This window comes from Protopterus annectens, chromosome 7.part0, assembly GCF_019279795.1.
Source record: "Protopterus annectens isolate FY-2018-M chromosome 7.part0, PAN1.0, whole genome shotgun sequence".
NCBI lineage: Eukaryota > Metazoa > Chordata > Ceratodontiformes > Protopteridae > Protopterus > Protopterus annectens.
Genome location: NC_056739.1, coordinates 540,769,185 through 540,788,200, shown reverse-complemented (window position 1 = coordinate 540,788,200; position 19,016 = coordinate 540,769,185).

Genomic DNA, 19,016 nt, shown 5'->3' with positions numbered 1-19,016 from the left:
GAGGACATACAATCTCTCATCCAAACAAACACACAGAAACATACCTATGCTTCCTCGACCAATGCCATTACAAGTCAAGAGGAATGAAAGTAAGAGAATGACCTGCAGAACATTCAAATGTCTAGGTAGTTAAAGGAGTTCAGCAAAAGGTCAGTTATAGGCATTTATCATCAATGTATGAACAGTCCTACATTGTCCTCTGCAAAGTCTGTAACTTGTACAGCACACTTTCTTAACATAATACGCTTACAGGCTAACTGCCCTGAAGGGCCATTTTAAGTATAGCCAATAACCTGAGGTCAGAATCAAAGTCTGCACCTTGTGACTTTGATTAATAGGACCATAGATGTTTACTAGGCTAATGACTGCAAGGGCCTTTTTAAGCCTAGCCATACATCGCAAATCTCTGACAAGTTCTGATACCATTGATAAGTGTAAGCATAGGCCTGGGAGATGAACCATCTACAGGTCATCTGTTTGCATTAGAGGCGTAGGTGCCAAACCAGGGATGAATTTCCGGTTCTCCATCCAATTGTCAAAGTTGCACTTGAATTGGGTTAGGGAGTAACTCTGCTTCACATGGATGGGAACCCTATTCCATAGACAGGGTAGTCTCTGGGATACATACCTGTCATATCTTTATATCACAAGCAAGGTTTAAGTCTTTAGAACAGGTAATTCTGATGCTGTTTGTTATGTGGATATGCAGGAGGTCCATCAGAGTGGGGTCTGACAATGCCCTATGTGCCAGGCATAGATCTCCCCTTAAAAGCCTGTAGGAGACAGAATACAGGGATAGGGCCTTGAGGCAGTCTGCATAGGACATTTTACTTACACCCTATATTCGTTTAGTGAGGACCATCTGTGGACATTCCAATTGTTGGATGTGCCTGGTTAGCTACATACTAAATGGAGCATTGTTTTCAATGATAGGTCTGATGAATGCCGAATACAGTGGAACAATGATTTCCTCAGACTTAGATGCCATACCTTTGTTTATAAGTTGGGTAACATAGAATGATTTCCTCACTACTGTCAAAGGCTAGATTACTACTATGTGTGTCCCCAAGTCCCTGACTACTGAGTCAACTCTAAGGGATGTGTTGTCAATATGAGAGTTGCCAGGGATGTATGACTTCCCAAAGGATACTATTATGTATTTCTTGGTATTTAGTTTTAGTCCATGGTTCTGACACCAGTTGTTTGTCTGTGTCAGCCCCTCCTGGATAACATTTGTGTCAGTGTGGGATTAAATTACAGCTCCTAATTTGCAATCATCTGCAAATTTAGTTAGCCAGAGACCACTAACATTGGCCTTGACTTCTAAGAAGTAAATGCCAAAAAGTAGCGGTCCAAGGACTAATCACTGAAGGGCTCCACTTGTGACTGGCCTATTTGAAGAGGTGGACTCCCCATTCTAACTTCCTGGGTCCTGTCTGTGAGTCATTTGGCTATCCACCTGGTGACATATGAGTTTGTACATAACCTCTGAGTTTGTTAACAATGTCCGAGTTGGGTATTGTGTCAAATGCCTTGGTTAGTTCAAGGCAGGCAGTGTGGACCATTTTTTCCTCATCCATTGCTTTGGTTACCTTCTCAAAGAAGTCCACCAGGTTGAATAGGCATGATCTGTCCTGGATGAAACCAAACATGGGTTGGGTACAGTGTCTGGAGGTTTACTATATTTTCTGTTGATCATCTCCATGATACTTTCCATGGCTTTACATATACGACTAGTGAGACTTATGGTTATGTAGTTTCCAGGGTCTGTAGATGGCCCACCTTTATGCAGAGGGATGACTGTTGCCATTCTCCATTCATGAGGCACAAAGCTTATTTGGAGGCTAGAGTTAAATAGTAATTGCAGAGACTGATAGGTCATGCTTCATGCTATTTAGAAGGCATCCTGGGATATTGTCTGGGCCCACTGATGCAGTGTTCTTGGTCTTAGAAAGATCATTAATGACCTGTTCCCTAGTGATAGTAGTGGGAGTTATATTTGATGGAATTTCCTCAGGGAAGGTTGAGGGGGAGAGGGGGGTAAAGCTGGAGCTGAATTTATCAGCCAGGAGGTTTGCTATATCTTCTGTCTCAGTATAGGTGGCTCTACTTACAATGAGCTCTGCACACAAATGAGCTTTGCACACAATTGTGTATTGCCTTTGAAGTTGCAGACATAGCTAAAGAATGCTTTGTGGCTGTCCTTGACCTGGGATGCCAAACTTACTTCAAAATTGGCTTTGGTAGACTTTATTTGTACACTGAGTTGTTTGTTTAGTTTGTTGAGAGTGATTTTATCTTGCTGGGTGCTGCATCTCCCAATTTTTGCCATGATTTTCTTCCTTCTGTTATACAGCCTATTGATTTTGTGATTCCACCAGAGTGGCTTGTTTTTTGAGTTAGTTCTTTACTTCTTCCTGGTTGGTACAGCTGCCTCTATGCAGCTATTAACATGCTTGTACAAGGTTTCTGTGAACAGTTCTGCATAGGTAGCAGTGTTCTCAGGGTTTATGGGAGCTTGAAAATTTGCCAGGTTATCACTTAAATGCAGGAGGTTATTCTTAGAGTAGTTCCAGAATATTATAGGTTTAGCTGGTGGTCCAGGTTTTATTTTTACTTCAAAGGAAACCATTTTGTGGTCTGACCTTACTAGGGAAAACATTACAGTAGGGGGTGTGCAGCACTCTCCCATATTAGTGAGGACCAGAACCAGTATGGTTGCACCCCTGATTGATGTATTGACTACCCGGTCCAGGGAGTTTGTGTTTACAAAATCCAAGAATCTCTGTGCATGCACATTTGATGTCGTATAGGATTCCCCACTTAATAGCAGGTTAATTAAAGTCACCCATGGAAATGGTATTGGGTTGGATTGTTAGATCTTATAAGTTTAAATACATGGTATGGTTTTCCTGGGTCATAGAGGGAGGACCTATAGCTTGCAAGGAAGTAGTATTGGATTTTGCCTATGGTGATTTGAACATGGAGCAGTTCAAGTGCATTGTCCTGTTTGACAAGCCTTGAAGTATATTTATTTTTAATGTAAATAGAGACACCTCCACCTTTAGTCTCTGCCTGTGAAGTAGCTGGTCTAAATGTGTGGAAGGCATTATAATCTTGCTCTGTTGGTGTGCTGTCCACGGGTTTAAACCAAGTTTCTTTGACAACACAGATATCAGCATTCTCTAGGGTTTAGACAGCTTCTAGGGAGTGGAGTTTTTTGTTTAGACTCCCAGCATTAAGCAGTAATACATTTAGATTTGTTTTAGTTTTGATTTGCTATGTCAGAAGCACTTTCAGTTTGGTATTGCCTAAAAAAAGCACTATGGAGGAAGATAATGTTTTAGTTAATATTCGAAAGCCTAGAGGGGAGAGGTGCAGACCACCCCTGGCAAAGCAGCGTGGTCTGTTGACCATCTCCTTCCATGCTGACAAATATTGCACCACATTAGAATTACACCAGAAACTATGCCAATTATTACAGTCAATCATCTTTTGTTCTTATTGTGGTATCACCCTTAGAGAAGGTAAAAATGCTGCTCAATGCTAGGCTCACACCAGCCTGAGACACATATTCCAAGAGCTCCATGATGGCTCTCTTTATATAGTCTAGGGTGGTACGTTTCAGGTCATTTACTTCCACATAGACAATGGCTGAGTCATATTGGTACTTGTGGTTGAATGACCTGAGTGCATATGTAATGAGGTGGATCCTAGCCCCTGATAAGCAACTATGACTTTCTCCTTACTCAACCTGGTGAGATGGACATCAATGTGTCTGACGATGGAGTCTCCAATGACTAGAATGTTGGATTGTGTGGTGGCTTGCCTTATGGGCTTAGAGGTAGAGGCTCCATAAGACGTGGTTCTATGTGTTGATGTGGGTGTTGTTTTGAAAGAGTGCATTTGGGGCTGCTGAGGGAATTTGTTATGTGTACTTCATTTATGAGGTCTTTGTGGTTTAGGAAGTTTACATGTAAGCACCTCAGCATATGTAGGTCGATATGTCTGCTTTGAACTAAATGTGATATGTGCAGCGTGTGTACTACAGACAACCTTGTTGACATTAGGAGTACTTTTATGTGATAGCTTTGCCTCCAGTGACATTGTGTAAATACATCTCTCACATAAAATATCAGTTTGTTTGAGAATTAACTACTTGTCAGTAAAGTTGAGGCAATTTCTGCATTGCCTCAGGATGTTCATATCCACTAAGTTGGTAATGGAGACAGTGGGAAAGTTTATATTTATGGCAACAGATACTTTTTATTTATTAGATGGTTGGAGTGAGAATATCAATCACTGTGAGGTAAAGATCTTAACAATTATGCCAAACCCACTTACTCAAAGTTTAAGTTCCATATTTCCACTATTTATAGATTCATAGCTGATTAGGCTAATGACCCCAGGAGACCTTTTTAAGTCTAGCCATGTTTCCCAAGGTGAGAATTAAACTCTGTACCCTGTGTCTGAAAAGAAAACATGTTAACTATTATGCCAACCCCCAACCCCATAATGTATAGCACTGCCCTATAGAAGTATACTGAATGCAGCTGCAAACTGGCAGATATAGACACTGATGCGCTATGGCAAATATGTGATAATTTAAAGTGCACTTGCAGGTCATACTTCCATCCCTACTTAGAGGCAATCTCTGGTTGACTTACAAATCCATGTCTGACCCAGCTCTCTTAGAAATGGTACGTCTAAAGAAATCCCAATTCCTCTGCACCACATGCTCCAGAGACCTTAACCTTATTACCACAGTCAACAGAACAAGCTGGAGGGACAGGTTCATAACCCACAGACTGCCCATGCTATGGAATAGACTTCCCATGCATGTCAAACAGAGCACCTCACTGGCCCTCTTCAAGAGAAATCTTGATGAGTGGATGGGAAATAGAAAATTCACCCCAGGGATCACTCCAGTAGCTCTACTCGGCAGAGGCACTGGCAACTAAGGTGGGTGGCATGATGCCAGGGTAATCCTATGGGCTAGGCTTGTAAAGGCTCCTGGGTCATTAGCCTAGTACACACCTATGAACCTATGAATGTATTATTAGCAAGTTTATTTATTTTTTATTTATTTATTTATTTAATATTTGTTTACTGGGAAAGTCCGACTGGAGACAGGTCCTTTTTCAGCAGAGGCCTGGGGAGAAAAGCTCCATGAGTAACAGTAAATATTCATGCAGGCATTACAATAATCAAAAAGTATAAAGTAGACAAAATATAGTATACATAAGAGCATACAAATTTGTTGCATCTTGACAACAAAACCTAGGCTTTGAACATAGCTAGTACTACTTGTAGGTATGACTTATGTCACGATATAAGGTTAAGAGAGGTCGGTAGGAACCAAGGATTAAACACTGGGGGAGAAGTTGGATATGTTTTGGATATAATGTGATGTATCAGAGCACTTATGAGGGTTAGTACAGGAATATAGCCACTTATTTTTTAGATAAGCTTTAAGTGATGGCTTAAAGTGGCTAGTGGATGAGATTGAGAGAATGGAGTTAGGGAGGGAGTTCCATATATGAGATACATAGTTGGAAAATAAATATTCTCCTACAGTGTTGTTGGCCTTGGAGATGTTGAGTAAGTTTTGTTGTTAGACCGAAGTGGTCTGCTGAAACTGCAAGGAAGGATGAAATTTTATAGTGCAGGGGTTCTAGTTGGTTGTGTTACAATTTTGTGAGTTAGAGAGAGTTGGTTGTAAGGAATAATGTTGGGAAGCTCAAGCCAGTCTATTATCCTTAAAGTTGTACAATGATGTGGTCTATATGGGCAGTCAGATGCAAACTTAGTGATTTTATTATAACATGCTTCTAGCTTAGATAAGTCAGTTTTCCTTAGATTAGTTAAAATTGGAGAGGCATATAGTAGAGTGGAGAGCAGATGGGTTTGTGCTAATGTAATTTTGGCCAATGTGGTCGAGTACCTTTTGTGCCTATATAGACTTCCAAGTTTCTTATGGACATTTTTATAGTTAGGGAGGCATGCAAGTCAAATTTTAAGGTATTGCCTATTTCCACACCATGAAGCTTTGTATGCATTATCGGGGAGATCACAGTATTGTCTTTGGCTATTATGTTAAATGTTGGGCATGAGATAGATGCCCTGTTAAGTTAGAAGAGTAATAATTTAGTTTTGTTTGGGTTCAGGATTAGATGGCCATTGACTAACCATGTTTCAACAGAAGTGAAAGATTCCTGTGTTTGAGAATGAAGAGTTGATAGAGAAGTGGCAGCACAGATAAGTGTTGAATCATCTGCATACTGTTTTATAGAACCATGTGGAGTGGCTGTGTGTAGATTATTAGTAAAGAGGGAGAAAAGGAGGGGGCCCAAGATAGATCCTTGGGGGACACCAATAGATAAAGGAAGGTGTGGAGATAGGTCACCCTGGCATAGAATAGATTGCTGACGGCCAGATAATTAGTTATGAAACCATGCTGTGGCAGATAGTGAGAAGGATAGTTCAGTTAGTACATCTATTAGTTTGGAATGGGAGACCATACCATAAGCTTTTGATAAGTCTAGAAAGATGGCAATTACAAAGTTGTTGTTATTCCTGTAATTGTTTACGGTATTAGTGAAGGATAAGAGAGCTGTAGTGGCACTATGTGATGGGTGAAACTCATGCTGAGTGTTTGCAAGAAGGTTATTTGTTAGTAAGAATTTCATGACCTGGAGATGACTACACCTCTTGAGTAGCTTAGAAAGAGGTGAAAGAATAGCAATTGGCCAATAGTGTGTCAGTTCTGTGGAAGGTCCCCCTTTATGAAGTGGGATTACATGGGAAATTTTCCACAGTTGAGGGACTTTGTTTTTGAGAATGGATCTATTTGTTCTGCCAAACACCTAGATCAGGCTTCTAGATGAGTAAGTTGATCTTAATGGACCTAACAGTCCTTCAAAGTAAGTTAAGACAAGAATGTATTATTTAACATTAAACACCAAACTGCTGAATCTGACTTCTTTTAGGTAAATTTACTGAATGGTAGTCCATTAAAAGGGGGGTATTATATTGCAAAGAGGTGTCTTTTGCAGAGAACATTAATCCTCCTGTATCACACAGTATACCTACAGATGGCCAAGGTGAAACTCTTTGAGTGTCAATTGCCTGAAACACAAGGCACTAAGAAGCACAATGCCAGTCATTGTTTCCCACAGAAAATAACTGCCTTTCTGATTTCTAAATGTGTGCCAGCATTGACTCAATAATTTGGGGTAATTTTCTCTTCTTCAAGTTGAAATGAATATAGATTTAGGATATATAAGTTTGGGGGTGCAGAGTGGGCCTGGTCCCTAAAAAAGCACTTTACTTGTTCACCCTTCAGAATTTTGGGCTTCGTTTTTCAGTGTTTTACTGCTCCAGTTTTGCTGTTCAATATTCCAGAGAAGAACTACAAATTTAAATACATGATCTCTGAAGCAGAGGGAAAATCCTTCCACCCTTGCAAAAAATATATCTGTAATGCAGTAGTCCTGATTTTGAAGAACTGTTAAATTGATGACATTTCCTAAATGAACTCATGTTTGGCCGCTGGCACTTTGAACGATCACTGTGATGTAAGTAGAAAAGGAGATTACTGATCCAGACAGATAACAGAATGAGGATTACAGCACAGGAATGAAAACCATATCAGCATTCCCATGTTTTTACAATTTACATACTCTATTACTGCTTGCTGCTGATGCCATTAATTGGTAATTCTGCTGAATCTCATATTTCATGTTATAGTTTTGCTTATGTCATACTTGTGTATTTTATACTACTCACCTTATACTCCTCTAAGCTGTTACAGACTTTACTATGATTAACTGTCAACACTAGGAAGTAAAACTGGATTTAACAAATCCATAAGACAGTACGTGGCAAGCTATGACAGCCTTTAATTCTAGGAAGATGTCAAGAAAACTTTTTGCAGTGATACTATATATATCTAATACACATACAAAAAACTGCTAAAAGTTAAAAAGTTCAGGAAAAGGGATTCTAAACAGACACATAAATATGACACATTTATGTCGGTTGGCAAATATGGAACTAGAAGACTGACCAGTCAAAATTAAAAGATATTCAACTAATGATATCATTTTTCAACATCACTACATACATAATTTACTAAAAACAAACAATATTCATTTCCATGCTAATGAATAGTGAGGAATGAAACATAGACTGATAAATATCATAACATGCCCACAAGATCCAGTGAACCACATGTGAAGGGTTTGTTTCAACTCTCTACCTTGTTTTATATGACAAAAGACTATAAATTGAAACATCTGAAATAAGGAAGAGCATCCACCACTCCTTTGTTAAAGGATAGAAATAAGTTAGCCTTAATAACACCCCAGTTAAGGCATTCACCCCTTTACTCCTTTTCCTACTAGCAAAATGTCATAATTGCCAGAAATTAAAGTAATTCAGAAACCACAATCAAAGACGTTCATGACTGATGAAAATATTTTACCTAGCTTGCTCATTTTCCTGTTAGATAAAATACCATTTTACGCCTTTCTTCTTGCTGCAGTTATCTTGTGTCTGATTTCTCATGTTTAAATTTCTCCACTGATTTAGGCAATAACACTACCCTGGAAAGTTATTATAAATATTTACTACCCTCTCTATGGAAAATATTTCTTCCTACTCCCTCTAAATTGTCTCCTATGGATTATCAAATTTTGTAAACAGCAGGACCAGAGAGCTTGCTGAACTCTCAAGTAATATATCATGTGACACTGTTATCTACATTAAATTATCTGTAATGAAGACTATGAATGTTGTGGTGATACTTCCAGAATGCCTAACTCATATTACCTACAGAGTATATATCTAAAAATGCAGGTATTTCATTTGATTCCCACACCCTATTATAACTGTCCAGGTCTCACTCCAGTCTTCTTTTTGTAAGTAGCCCATATCCAATGTATACTTTTACTTGCCTTCCTCCCCTCCCTAAATTGATTCATAGAAAGACATTAAGTGCCCACATTTTTAGGATGAATACTTTGCTGTACATTTCATTAAAAAGAAGGCTGATTTTTTTCTCATTCACAAATGTCCTTGCATGTATATTATTTGAACTGCTGTATACATCATGTCAAAGAGGTATGTGATATGTCATTGTAGTTTGTTAAGCATGGGTTTTAGCAGGTTTTATTTCTTTCAGAGGAAAATGAAAAAAAATAGAAGGGTCATCACTCATATATTAAATTAGTACATGTAACAAATGCAATCAGTATATGTAACACATGCTGTAGACATCACAAGAAAGATTTTTTTGCTGTAAATGGATTCTTCATCTGAAAATGTGGTTTCAGCATTTTGTGTCTAGACACCTTTTAGTTAATAATTACCTGTATCACTTCTCCATGCTGTGGTCTACCCATAATTAGCTGGGAGATGCTGAGAATAAAGCTGTCCCTAGCAATTTTGTAAATAACAGGGTCTGAAAGCTGGCTGAAGTCTCAAGACTGGCAAAAACCTTAGCTACTTTACTATAGTTGTGTGACTGACTGAAAATTATTCTTAAATCAGAACAAGAGTGTCTTGCATGCTATTCAGCAGAGTTTACTTTTCTTGGGCATGCTGCCTCTGTTGGGTTTATGCACTGTTATTGTACAAACAAAACTTACTATGCCATTTTCCACCAGAAGATGTAGATGGGCTTCCTGATAACTTTGATCAAGAAATATAGGCACTATACAGAAAAATGGATCACCAGAATACCATAATAAGGCAAATGTGCCCTTGGGAGATGTTCCACTAAATCTTATTTTGGGAAAAGTTACATGTTTTGTTACCCCAAATTCATCATATTTTCTCACTGTCATGTGAATTATTTAACCATTGGACATCATTAACTATATTCCTCACCTCAGCACTGGACTAAGTTTCCCCTGACATTTGTTTATATTCATATACTGTATTTGTTAGTTAGGTATATGGGTTGATCTATAGCTGGTCATTTTCAGACAAAATGTATACTAATGATATAAAATGATGCATCTGGATATGTAAAACAAACAAGCAATTAGATTATTTGTAGAATGAAGAATAAAATTATTTAATTTTATATTCTTCTTACCTGCTGGGTTGCAGGGGTAGCAGCAGCTGTCTGAAAGAGTAGTCTGGTTGAACACAGAAGATTATGGCTCATTGGCCCTTGTTAATGATAGTGCCAGCATTTTTTAATCAGGCAGAGGGATCTAAAATGAGTCAGCCTTGAAAAAGTGGAGGAAGAAAGAGTAACGTCTGGAAATGCCACTAGAGAAGGAGTCCTGTACAGCCCAGAGAAGCAAATAAAACTCCCCAGTATTTATTTTCTCATGCATGAATGTGTATTTTCTTTCATCAAATAAGTCAGCATCCTCTTCTCTAGTGATTTATTATTTCCTGAATATGTTTGCCTTTTGTCTGGTCTCTCTCTCTCTCTCTCTCTCTCTCTCTCACACACACACACACACACACACACACACACACACACACACACACACACACACACACACACACACACACATATAGATTTATGTACATGCAGAAATATATATTTACATGCACAAATCTATATGGATATGGCAAAGAAGCCCCACAGTGTGGTATAGCACTGCAATAACTCACACTGCCATTGTTACGAGAGCAGTTTATTTTCATTTCTTATGACTACCATGTGAAGACTAAACGTTACTAGCAGGTCAGTAATGTCACTAAGTACAAAAGTGCAATGAGATGCAAATATGTACAGATATGCACAAGTGGGTAATTGTAAATGGTGACTGTATGACTTGCACCTAATGTTTTATGTTGTAACTGGCAGTTTCTATCTATCTATCTATCTATCTATCTATCTATCTATCTATCTATCTATCTATCTATCTATCTATCTATCTATCTATCTATCTCACCTGAACCTACAGAAAGAACTTATCTTAATTAGTACCTGGTGTACTGAAGATGGGCTCAAATTAAATGCAAAAAAGTGTAGTATTGTTTTGTTTGGCAGAAAAAAGAACTTCCCTCAGCATATAGTAAAGACAATGACCCAGTACTAAACGAGAATTTAGTCAGAGCTGGGTCACCTGAGCTGACTATTCCCCCTCCCTTGATAATCATGTGGCAACTGTAGTCAGAGAATCCTCTCACTTACCACAGATAATAGCCAAAGGTATATTATATTACCCAGATATAACAACATCATCATTTATTTATGCTCAGCACTAATTAGTCCAATTATAGAGTACAGTGTCCCATTCAGCATGTACCTCACTCAAAATGTCAAAGAACTAGAGAAGCCCAAGAGGTTCCTAAGAAGATTTCAGGTTCAAAGACCATAGCACTAAGGGTTGGTGGTTGGTGTTATGGTTAGGATGTTTACCTCACCGGCACAAAGTGCAAGGTTTGATTCTCACCTCCAGAAAGAAAACTGGCTAGACTTAAATGGCCCTAAACTGCAGCTAGTCTTGTATGTACCTAGAATTGATGAACCTATAAGTTACAAACTGAGGCTAGAAATTCTGCCCCTTTACTCAGTATGTTATTGACTCCTACTGAATGATTTGTACCTCACCTGTAGTGCCATTAAGTACCCTACTGTCCTTGATCTCCTATATCTCCACAAATCTAATAGCTCAAAACACCAGAACCTGGGATCAAAGTATAAACAGAATAGAGTACAAAGATAGACCTATTGCACAGCACACCTCCCTTCAATAGAATAAGCTGGCCTACAGGTTTATCAGTGTAATATATTACAATCCTTCTAACAAAAGCTGAATGACTGTGAGGGTACCCCACATTTACCCCTAGACTAATTGGCCTAGCCCTCCTTGAGAAAGAAGGTACAGTCTGACGGTGGGTATTGGCTGATGGTCATGTGACAAAACTGTCTTGAAACTACTACGAGTTCTATGAAAGATTGTTTAATAAATGACTAATTGACTGATAAATAAATAAAAATTAAATGTCTGCTATTCTGCCTGTTCTGCACATCAGCTGCAGGGTATGTCTGAAGTAATTCATGCACTGTCTAACACTTCATGCTGCCTTGTTTGTGAATCAGGAATGCACTTTTCTATGTGTTTCCATGGTTTCCCAGTTCCAAACACAGAGCACCATGTCTAAGATTCTTGACAATTTATCTTATTTGGTGATGTTTGGGTACATTTTCATAAAATCTGACCCTGAGTACTAGACAGTAAGGATGCAAAAGGAGCTGTTACAAGCAAAACATAATAACATGTCTTGACCTAACCATTGGCATAGCAGCCTTAGCAAGCAAAAGAGAGCATTGCAACTCAATGAATTTTAATGAAGTTACGTTAGAGAGTTTTTACCTATTGTCTATATACTCATTTGTAATATATGATAAACCCAAACAGCAGAAGGCAAACACCAAAATTCAAAACAGGAACAATGTATATATATATATATATATATATATATATATATATATATATATATATAGTTGTTTTATGTCTGAAGAAGTGGTGATTTGTACAGCGAAAGCACTTGCCTTTTAATAAAACCATTGATCCTGTTTTGAATTTTTGTGTTTGCCTTCTGCTTTTTGGGTTTATCATATGTTTATTGGATCTGCTGTTTGCTGCTGCTGGGGTCTTTTGTAATGTATTTCTTCATATATGTGTGTGTGTATATATATATATATATATATATATATATATATATCTATACTATCACTTTATAATCCCGAAATTCTGAAATATCGAATTTCAGAATCCCGAGATTATAAAGCTGAAAGCTCAAAACACCGAAACCCCAGAAACACGAATTTCAAAATCCAGAAGTCCGGAGATGGTGAATTCATGCTTCTGGTGTTGCACTATGTGAATAGATAGATGGCAGGTCAGTTAAGTATTTATGTTTAAGGATTTTGGTTAGGGGCTTTAGTGTGTGTCAGTGTGTTTTGTTACTGTGATGTGTGTGAGCGAGGGGAATGTAGCTTGTATGGTGGTATTTTTGTGTGTTTGTCTGTGAAGTGCGACCTTGGACTTAGTATATTTAAGTAGGGGGGTGTGTGAGTTGCATGTAGGTTTGCGTGTTTGCGTGTGGGGGGAAGGTGTGTGTATGTGTGTGTGGTGTCTGGTTAGTGTAGGAGTCACAATTTTGAAATTCACGCTTCTGGGGTTTCGGGATTTTAAGGTTTCGGCTTTATGATCTAGAGATTCTGAAATTCAATGGATTTTGGGATCATAAAGTGAACCTATATATATATATATATATATATATATATATATATATATATATATATATGGTTCCCCTTCACAATCCCGAATTACTGAATGCTCGAAATTCAGTTACTCGAGACTGTAAAGTTGAAAATGCAGAAGGGTGAATCTGCATAAACGCAAATTCAAATATTTCGAATTTGCGCTTATGCATGTTAGCTATGGGACAGGAAGTGTGTAAGTTGGAATGTTTTACGGAAGTGAAGGCAAGTGAGTGTATGTGTGTGTTTCGTAAGTTGTGCATGTGGGTTAGGGTAGGGAGGTGGGAGTATGAGTGTGAGTGTTGGATGTGTCTATGTATGTGTGATGTGTTTGTGTGTGTGCAAGGAGGTTTAAAATGTCTGTGTGTTGGTTTTTTTTTTGTGTATTAGTGCAATCTCGAAGTTAGAATGTATAAGTAGGGGGGGTGTGGGGGCGCACTGCGTACATGTAGTGTAGGGCTTGTAGTTTATCTTATGTGGGTTGTATGGTGTGCGTGTTGTGTGGTGTATGTGTTCTGTATGTTTTGATATTTTGTTTTCATGCTTGTGGGTTTCGGGATTTTTGTTCGTTCAACTTTATAATTTCGAGTTACTGAATTTCGAGCATTCAGTAATTTGATATTATGAAGGGAAACTATATATATATATATATATATATATATATATATATATATATATATATGGTTCCCCTTGACATGATCGACATGCCAAAACACCGACGCTCAGAAGACCGACTCCAGAAGACCGACGAGACAGATGATCGACAAGGTGAAATCCCGACAGCCGAAACACCGACATGGGCAACTTGTGAGCGTGACTCAGTAAGTGTGCGATAGTGAGGGATTTAGCATTAGGGAGTGGACAGGTAAGTGTGAGATAGTGAGGGATTTAGGGTTAGGGTGCGGGAAAGGTGAGTGTGCGGTAGTGTCGGACTTAGGGTGCGGGTAAGGTAAGTGTGCGATAGTGACGGAGTTTAGGTTTAAGGGTGTGTTAAGTCAGTTAGGGTTAGGGTGCAGGTACGGTAAGTGTGTGATAGTGATGGACTTTAGGTTTAGTGGCGGGTTAAGTGAGTTAGGGTTAGGGTGCAGGTAGGATAAGTGTGCGATAGTGACAGACTGTAGGTTTAGAGGTGGGTTAAGTGAGTTAGGGTTAGGGTGCGGGTAGGGTAAGTGTGCGGTAGTGTCGGACCTTAGGGTTAGGGTTTGGGTTACGGTTAGTGCATGTATAGTTGTGTGTAATGTGTAGTTTACGTTTTGTGTGGCGGTGTTTTGGGTGTCAGTGTTATGGTGTTCGGTTTTGTGGGTTGTCGGTTTTGTGCGTTTTCGGTATTTTGGTGTCGGTGTTTTGGGTGTCGGCTTTGTGGCGTGTCGGTGTTGTGATAGGGATCTATATATATATATATATATATATATATATATATATATATATATATATATATATATATATATCTTTTTTTTCCATAATTGACTTTCCTATTGACACTGGCAAACGGATGCCTTTTTAGATAGTGATGCCTTTTTAGATAGTAGTTTTGAAACATAATAAAATACCACAAGTATTTTTAATCTAGATTCCTGTATGGAGATGATGTGACTTTCCTAATAGGTCATGTATTTCTTTTTTTTTCATGAAATGGCAAGTACTACTGTGACTGACAAAATAAAGAGCATTGTTGGTGTATTTCCCAAATTCTCACCATAACTGTTGTGCCTAGGCCTAATTCTCCGACACAGGTAATCTCTAACATTTCATCTTAAATCATATTTTAATATACCATCCATTCATAATGTCATTTTTGAACTGCCTTATATTTTATTTTATGTAAGATAAATAAATGTCAAATGTCATTTAGCATCATTTCAAGCAACTACTGAAGTGGATGTTCTTAATGGTTTTACATTTGTTTCTTAAGCATTTCATTCCTTTGTATTTATTGTAATAACTTTCATGGATTTGCAGGTGAGGCATAAAAAAATCAATATCCCCTTATCAGATCCAGTAAAATTAGTCTCTAAAATATAGATGGTATATGTTTGATCTCAGCTTCAGGGTATCACAGTAATTAATTCTAACAATAAGGTGCTAATTGCTATCTGGAATATTGTATTCATGGTAACAGCAGGCTCTAACAGTTAATCATCATTTTCATAATACATAGCCTAACTTCCAGCCAGTGAGCAAACATGATTCATCTGTGATACTCTCATTTCCAAAATGTTACAGGGAGCTAACCCAGTCCTAAAATCATTAACAGGACAATGAAATGCATTTTTAGCAATCATTGTACAACATCCTATATGGCACTGAAGTCCTGCAGGAGCCGTTGTTTGTAATCACACTTCATCTGTTATTTTATAGACAGTTAAGCATGAAATTTATTTTAGCATTCACTAAAATGTGTAATCAGAAGCAAAGAGGAAGGGATTTGAATATGAAAGTTAGATGAAGGCCTTATTGGCAAGTTCTGCACCATGTAGATATACCACAACTTGTATCAAACCATTAATCATTTATCATTTATTAATCATTTATTGCAGACAGTGACATTGCATATTGCAGTTTGAATGGATGATGTGTTGCAAGTCCTTGATGCCTGACATAAGACTGCACCAGGAAAAGAGCTCGGTTTAACCCAAGCTGCAAAAGCCTCATTGATATTGCAAAGTAAACATTATATCACATTCTACTTGCTGATGAGCTGACGCTCTATAATTCAGGCATGGATCAGCTTGTATTTGGCAGAAACATCATCTGTCATAATTTGTGCCATGCATAGTAGCTTGTAGTATATACAACACAAGATGATCTATACTACGGAGTTCTGACAAGTTTCATTCTTACCTTGGCTAGAAGCTAAATTAGTTTTGCTTTCATTTTCAAAGAACTAAGCCCCAAACATCACTGTAAGACTTTGAAAATTATGATTTGAGGATTTTATTTGTACAATAAGACAATTCCATTTGTTGGGTTTATTTCATCACCCGCTGGCTATGTTATGGACATTAAATAACAAGATTGTTTCTTCTTCTAGCTGTACATATAGCTGTTGGTTGAAATAAAATTAATTGACAAAAAATGGCATTATGCCTGCAGTGGTAAAGGAGTTATCATTACTACCACATATTCTTGGATTTCTAGTTTGATTATTTAACTTTGGTGCAGAATCCACATGTCCTCTTTCTATGCTGACTTTCACTGGATGCTCCAGTTCTCTCCCACAAAACAAAGACTTGCAATTAGTTAAGCTGCCGATTCTCTAAATTATCTGTAGGTGTGCATTATTAGACAGACTGGCATCCCATCTGCTTAATCCATTGAATGTTATGAGGGGCTGTAGCTCCCCTATGATCATGAATTGGATAAAACCAGATTGAGGGAAAGAACTATGGAGTTAGGACAATTACATTCTGTGTGCTGGGCGAGAGAATGTGCTCCTACAAAAGTGATTTTTTTTTATGCCATCTTTTTTGTTTTTGTCAGCAAACAATGGTGATACTCTGATATGGCTGAATAGGTATTAACAAGCTGTCAGTGATATTTTACAATATAGTCCTTCCAGTTACCAATTAGGGATGTCCAGAGGTATGTTTTGAGCATTTATATCATGTGCCACAAATTATGACCTCGTGACATCATCAGAAAGGTTACTGCATTCAGTCAGCATGTTGCTTCTGAAAGCACTCTGTGCTGCTTCAGAACTGTTGAACCTAATTTTCAGATTCTGTTTTCCTGTTGCTATGCAAAAATGCTATTGTCTTTAATGCTGCAGACGAAAGTATTGAAAATTAAAATTTTACTCATGCTGTTCATCTTCTTTCACATAAGGTGTAGCATAGAAAGTTTATTTTGTATGTATCTAGTAAGATTTAGGTATAGACCCTTTCCATTTTAGTTGCCTTTCCCATAAATGTCTCTGCTTTGAAACATTTTGAACAAGAGACTACTAAGAATGCTTGTAGTGCATCAGATGGAATATTAGCAACTGTTTTGGATGGGGGGGTAATTTTATATTTTAGTGATAATGCACCTTTTTATGACTGTTAGCCCTGCCTATTCCTGCTTCACAATGCTTTCATAGTTTTGATTGGATATAATTATCTTATGGTGCCTTCTCATTTTTACTGATGTTAGTATCTTTGCACAAATGCACATTCTTTCTGGGATTGTTATCCTTAGCTGCTGCATGTTATTACCCTTTGCACAAAATCTGAGTTATCATAGGTTGAAATTCGTTTTCAAGCCTGTGGTTATAAGAACATCTGCTTTTTGCATCAATTGTTTTTATTGTGTTCCATTAATTTTAAGAACATGTTAGGATGTGACAGGCCTAACCTGAGAACTGGAGTAGGTGTTATGCTGGTGATCAGGAAGCATATCTGTTCTGAAATGGTTCCTGCTCTCTTTTAATGAGAATAGGCTTCCCTGGCTTGTAAATGAAATTATATTTGTGGCATTCAACAATGTTCTCTTAGTATTCGGTCCCTTGCCTTCCCTAGTTACTACTCAGAAGTCCCTAGAGCTTGTATGGTTTGACAACCTGTGCTAACTGAAAATAAGGAAATCCTACTTAGGGACCTCATAGCCAATTTACTTATATTTATCTCCTGCAATACATGATTTTGAAAAGAACATCACTTAAATAAAGAACACTTCTGACTCAGTTCACATACAGAACAACTCACAATTTTTTCTCAAAAATAATTACTAATAAACTGTAGGGAATCAGGGTACTGCACAGTCTTCCAATGATAATTAGTGACTATTCTTTTGCCTTATTTTCTTGGTGCAGGTGGCACAGTGGTGCAGAAATTAACATTGTCGCCTCACAGCAAGAGGTTCTCCAGTTTGATTCTCAGCTGGGGTGCCTTCTGTGTGGAATCTGCATATCCTCCTTGCCTTTGCGTGGGTTTCTTCCAGGTACTCTGGTTTCCTCCCACATTCCAAAGACATGTGTCTGGAGCGTTTCTCCCCAGACCTTCGCTGAAAATAGGCTCTGCCCTAGTTGGACTTTCCTAGTCAATAAATGTAAAATAAATAAATAAATAAAGTCTTTTTCCACTATCCTTATTCTCTGAGATTATTAATCTGGATGACGCACATTCTTCTGTATAGGAACCCTTCTTTTCTTCACTTTTTATCAATGTCATTACCAGTGATCCTCCTGAACATGATATCATTATTTATGCAGATAATACTGACTTCAGAAGGAAGTAAATCTTCTTTACCTTATGACATTAAACTCTTCTAGTGCTTAATATACCTAATACAAGAAACATGGCATTTGATACTGTTGCCTGACTAAGTTCCTTTCAGTCTGAGCAATCTGATGCCCAAAAAGATCCCTATACTGACTATACATAAAGTTAGCTCTCTTATTAACTGGCTTCACTGACTGGTCTTCAACAGATACCATGTCTGGTGTCTTAGGGGTAAAAATAAGTGCTCATCTTACTCAAAGCTACAAAATATCTGGACTCTTCAGTCCTAAAGCCAGGGAAATTGGTGGGATAGGAATGCTAAGTGCAATTTGGGGTCTTCATCCTTTGTTCCCCATCCAGAAAAAAAGCAAAGCTACTCTCTGGATTAGTGGCTATAATTATGTTAATTTATTCGGCTTAAACTTAAACATGAACACCATGAAGCACTCTGCAAGTGCAAGCTGGGTTTAGATAAGGAAAAACTCTGGATTAATCATTAATCATAACTTCTAAGTTAATATTATTTATTATTTGCCACATTTAGCAGCTACCTCAGCCATTAGTTACCCACCTTACAA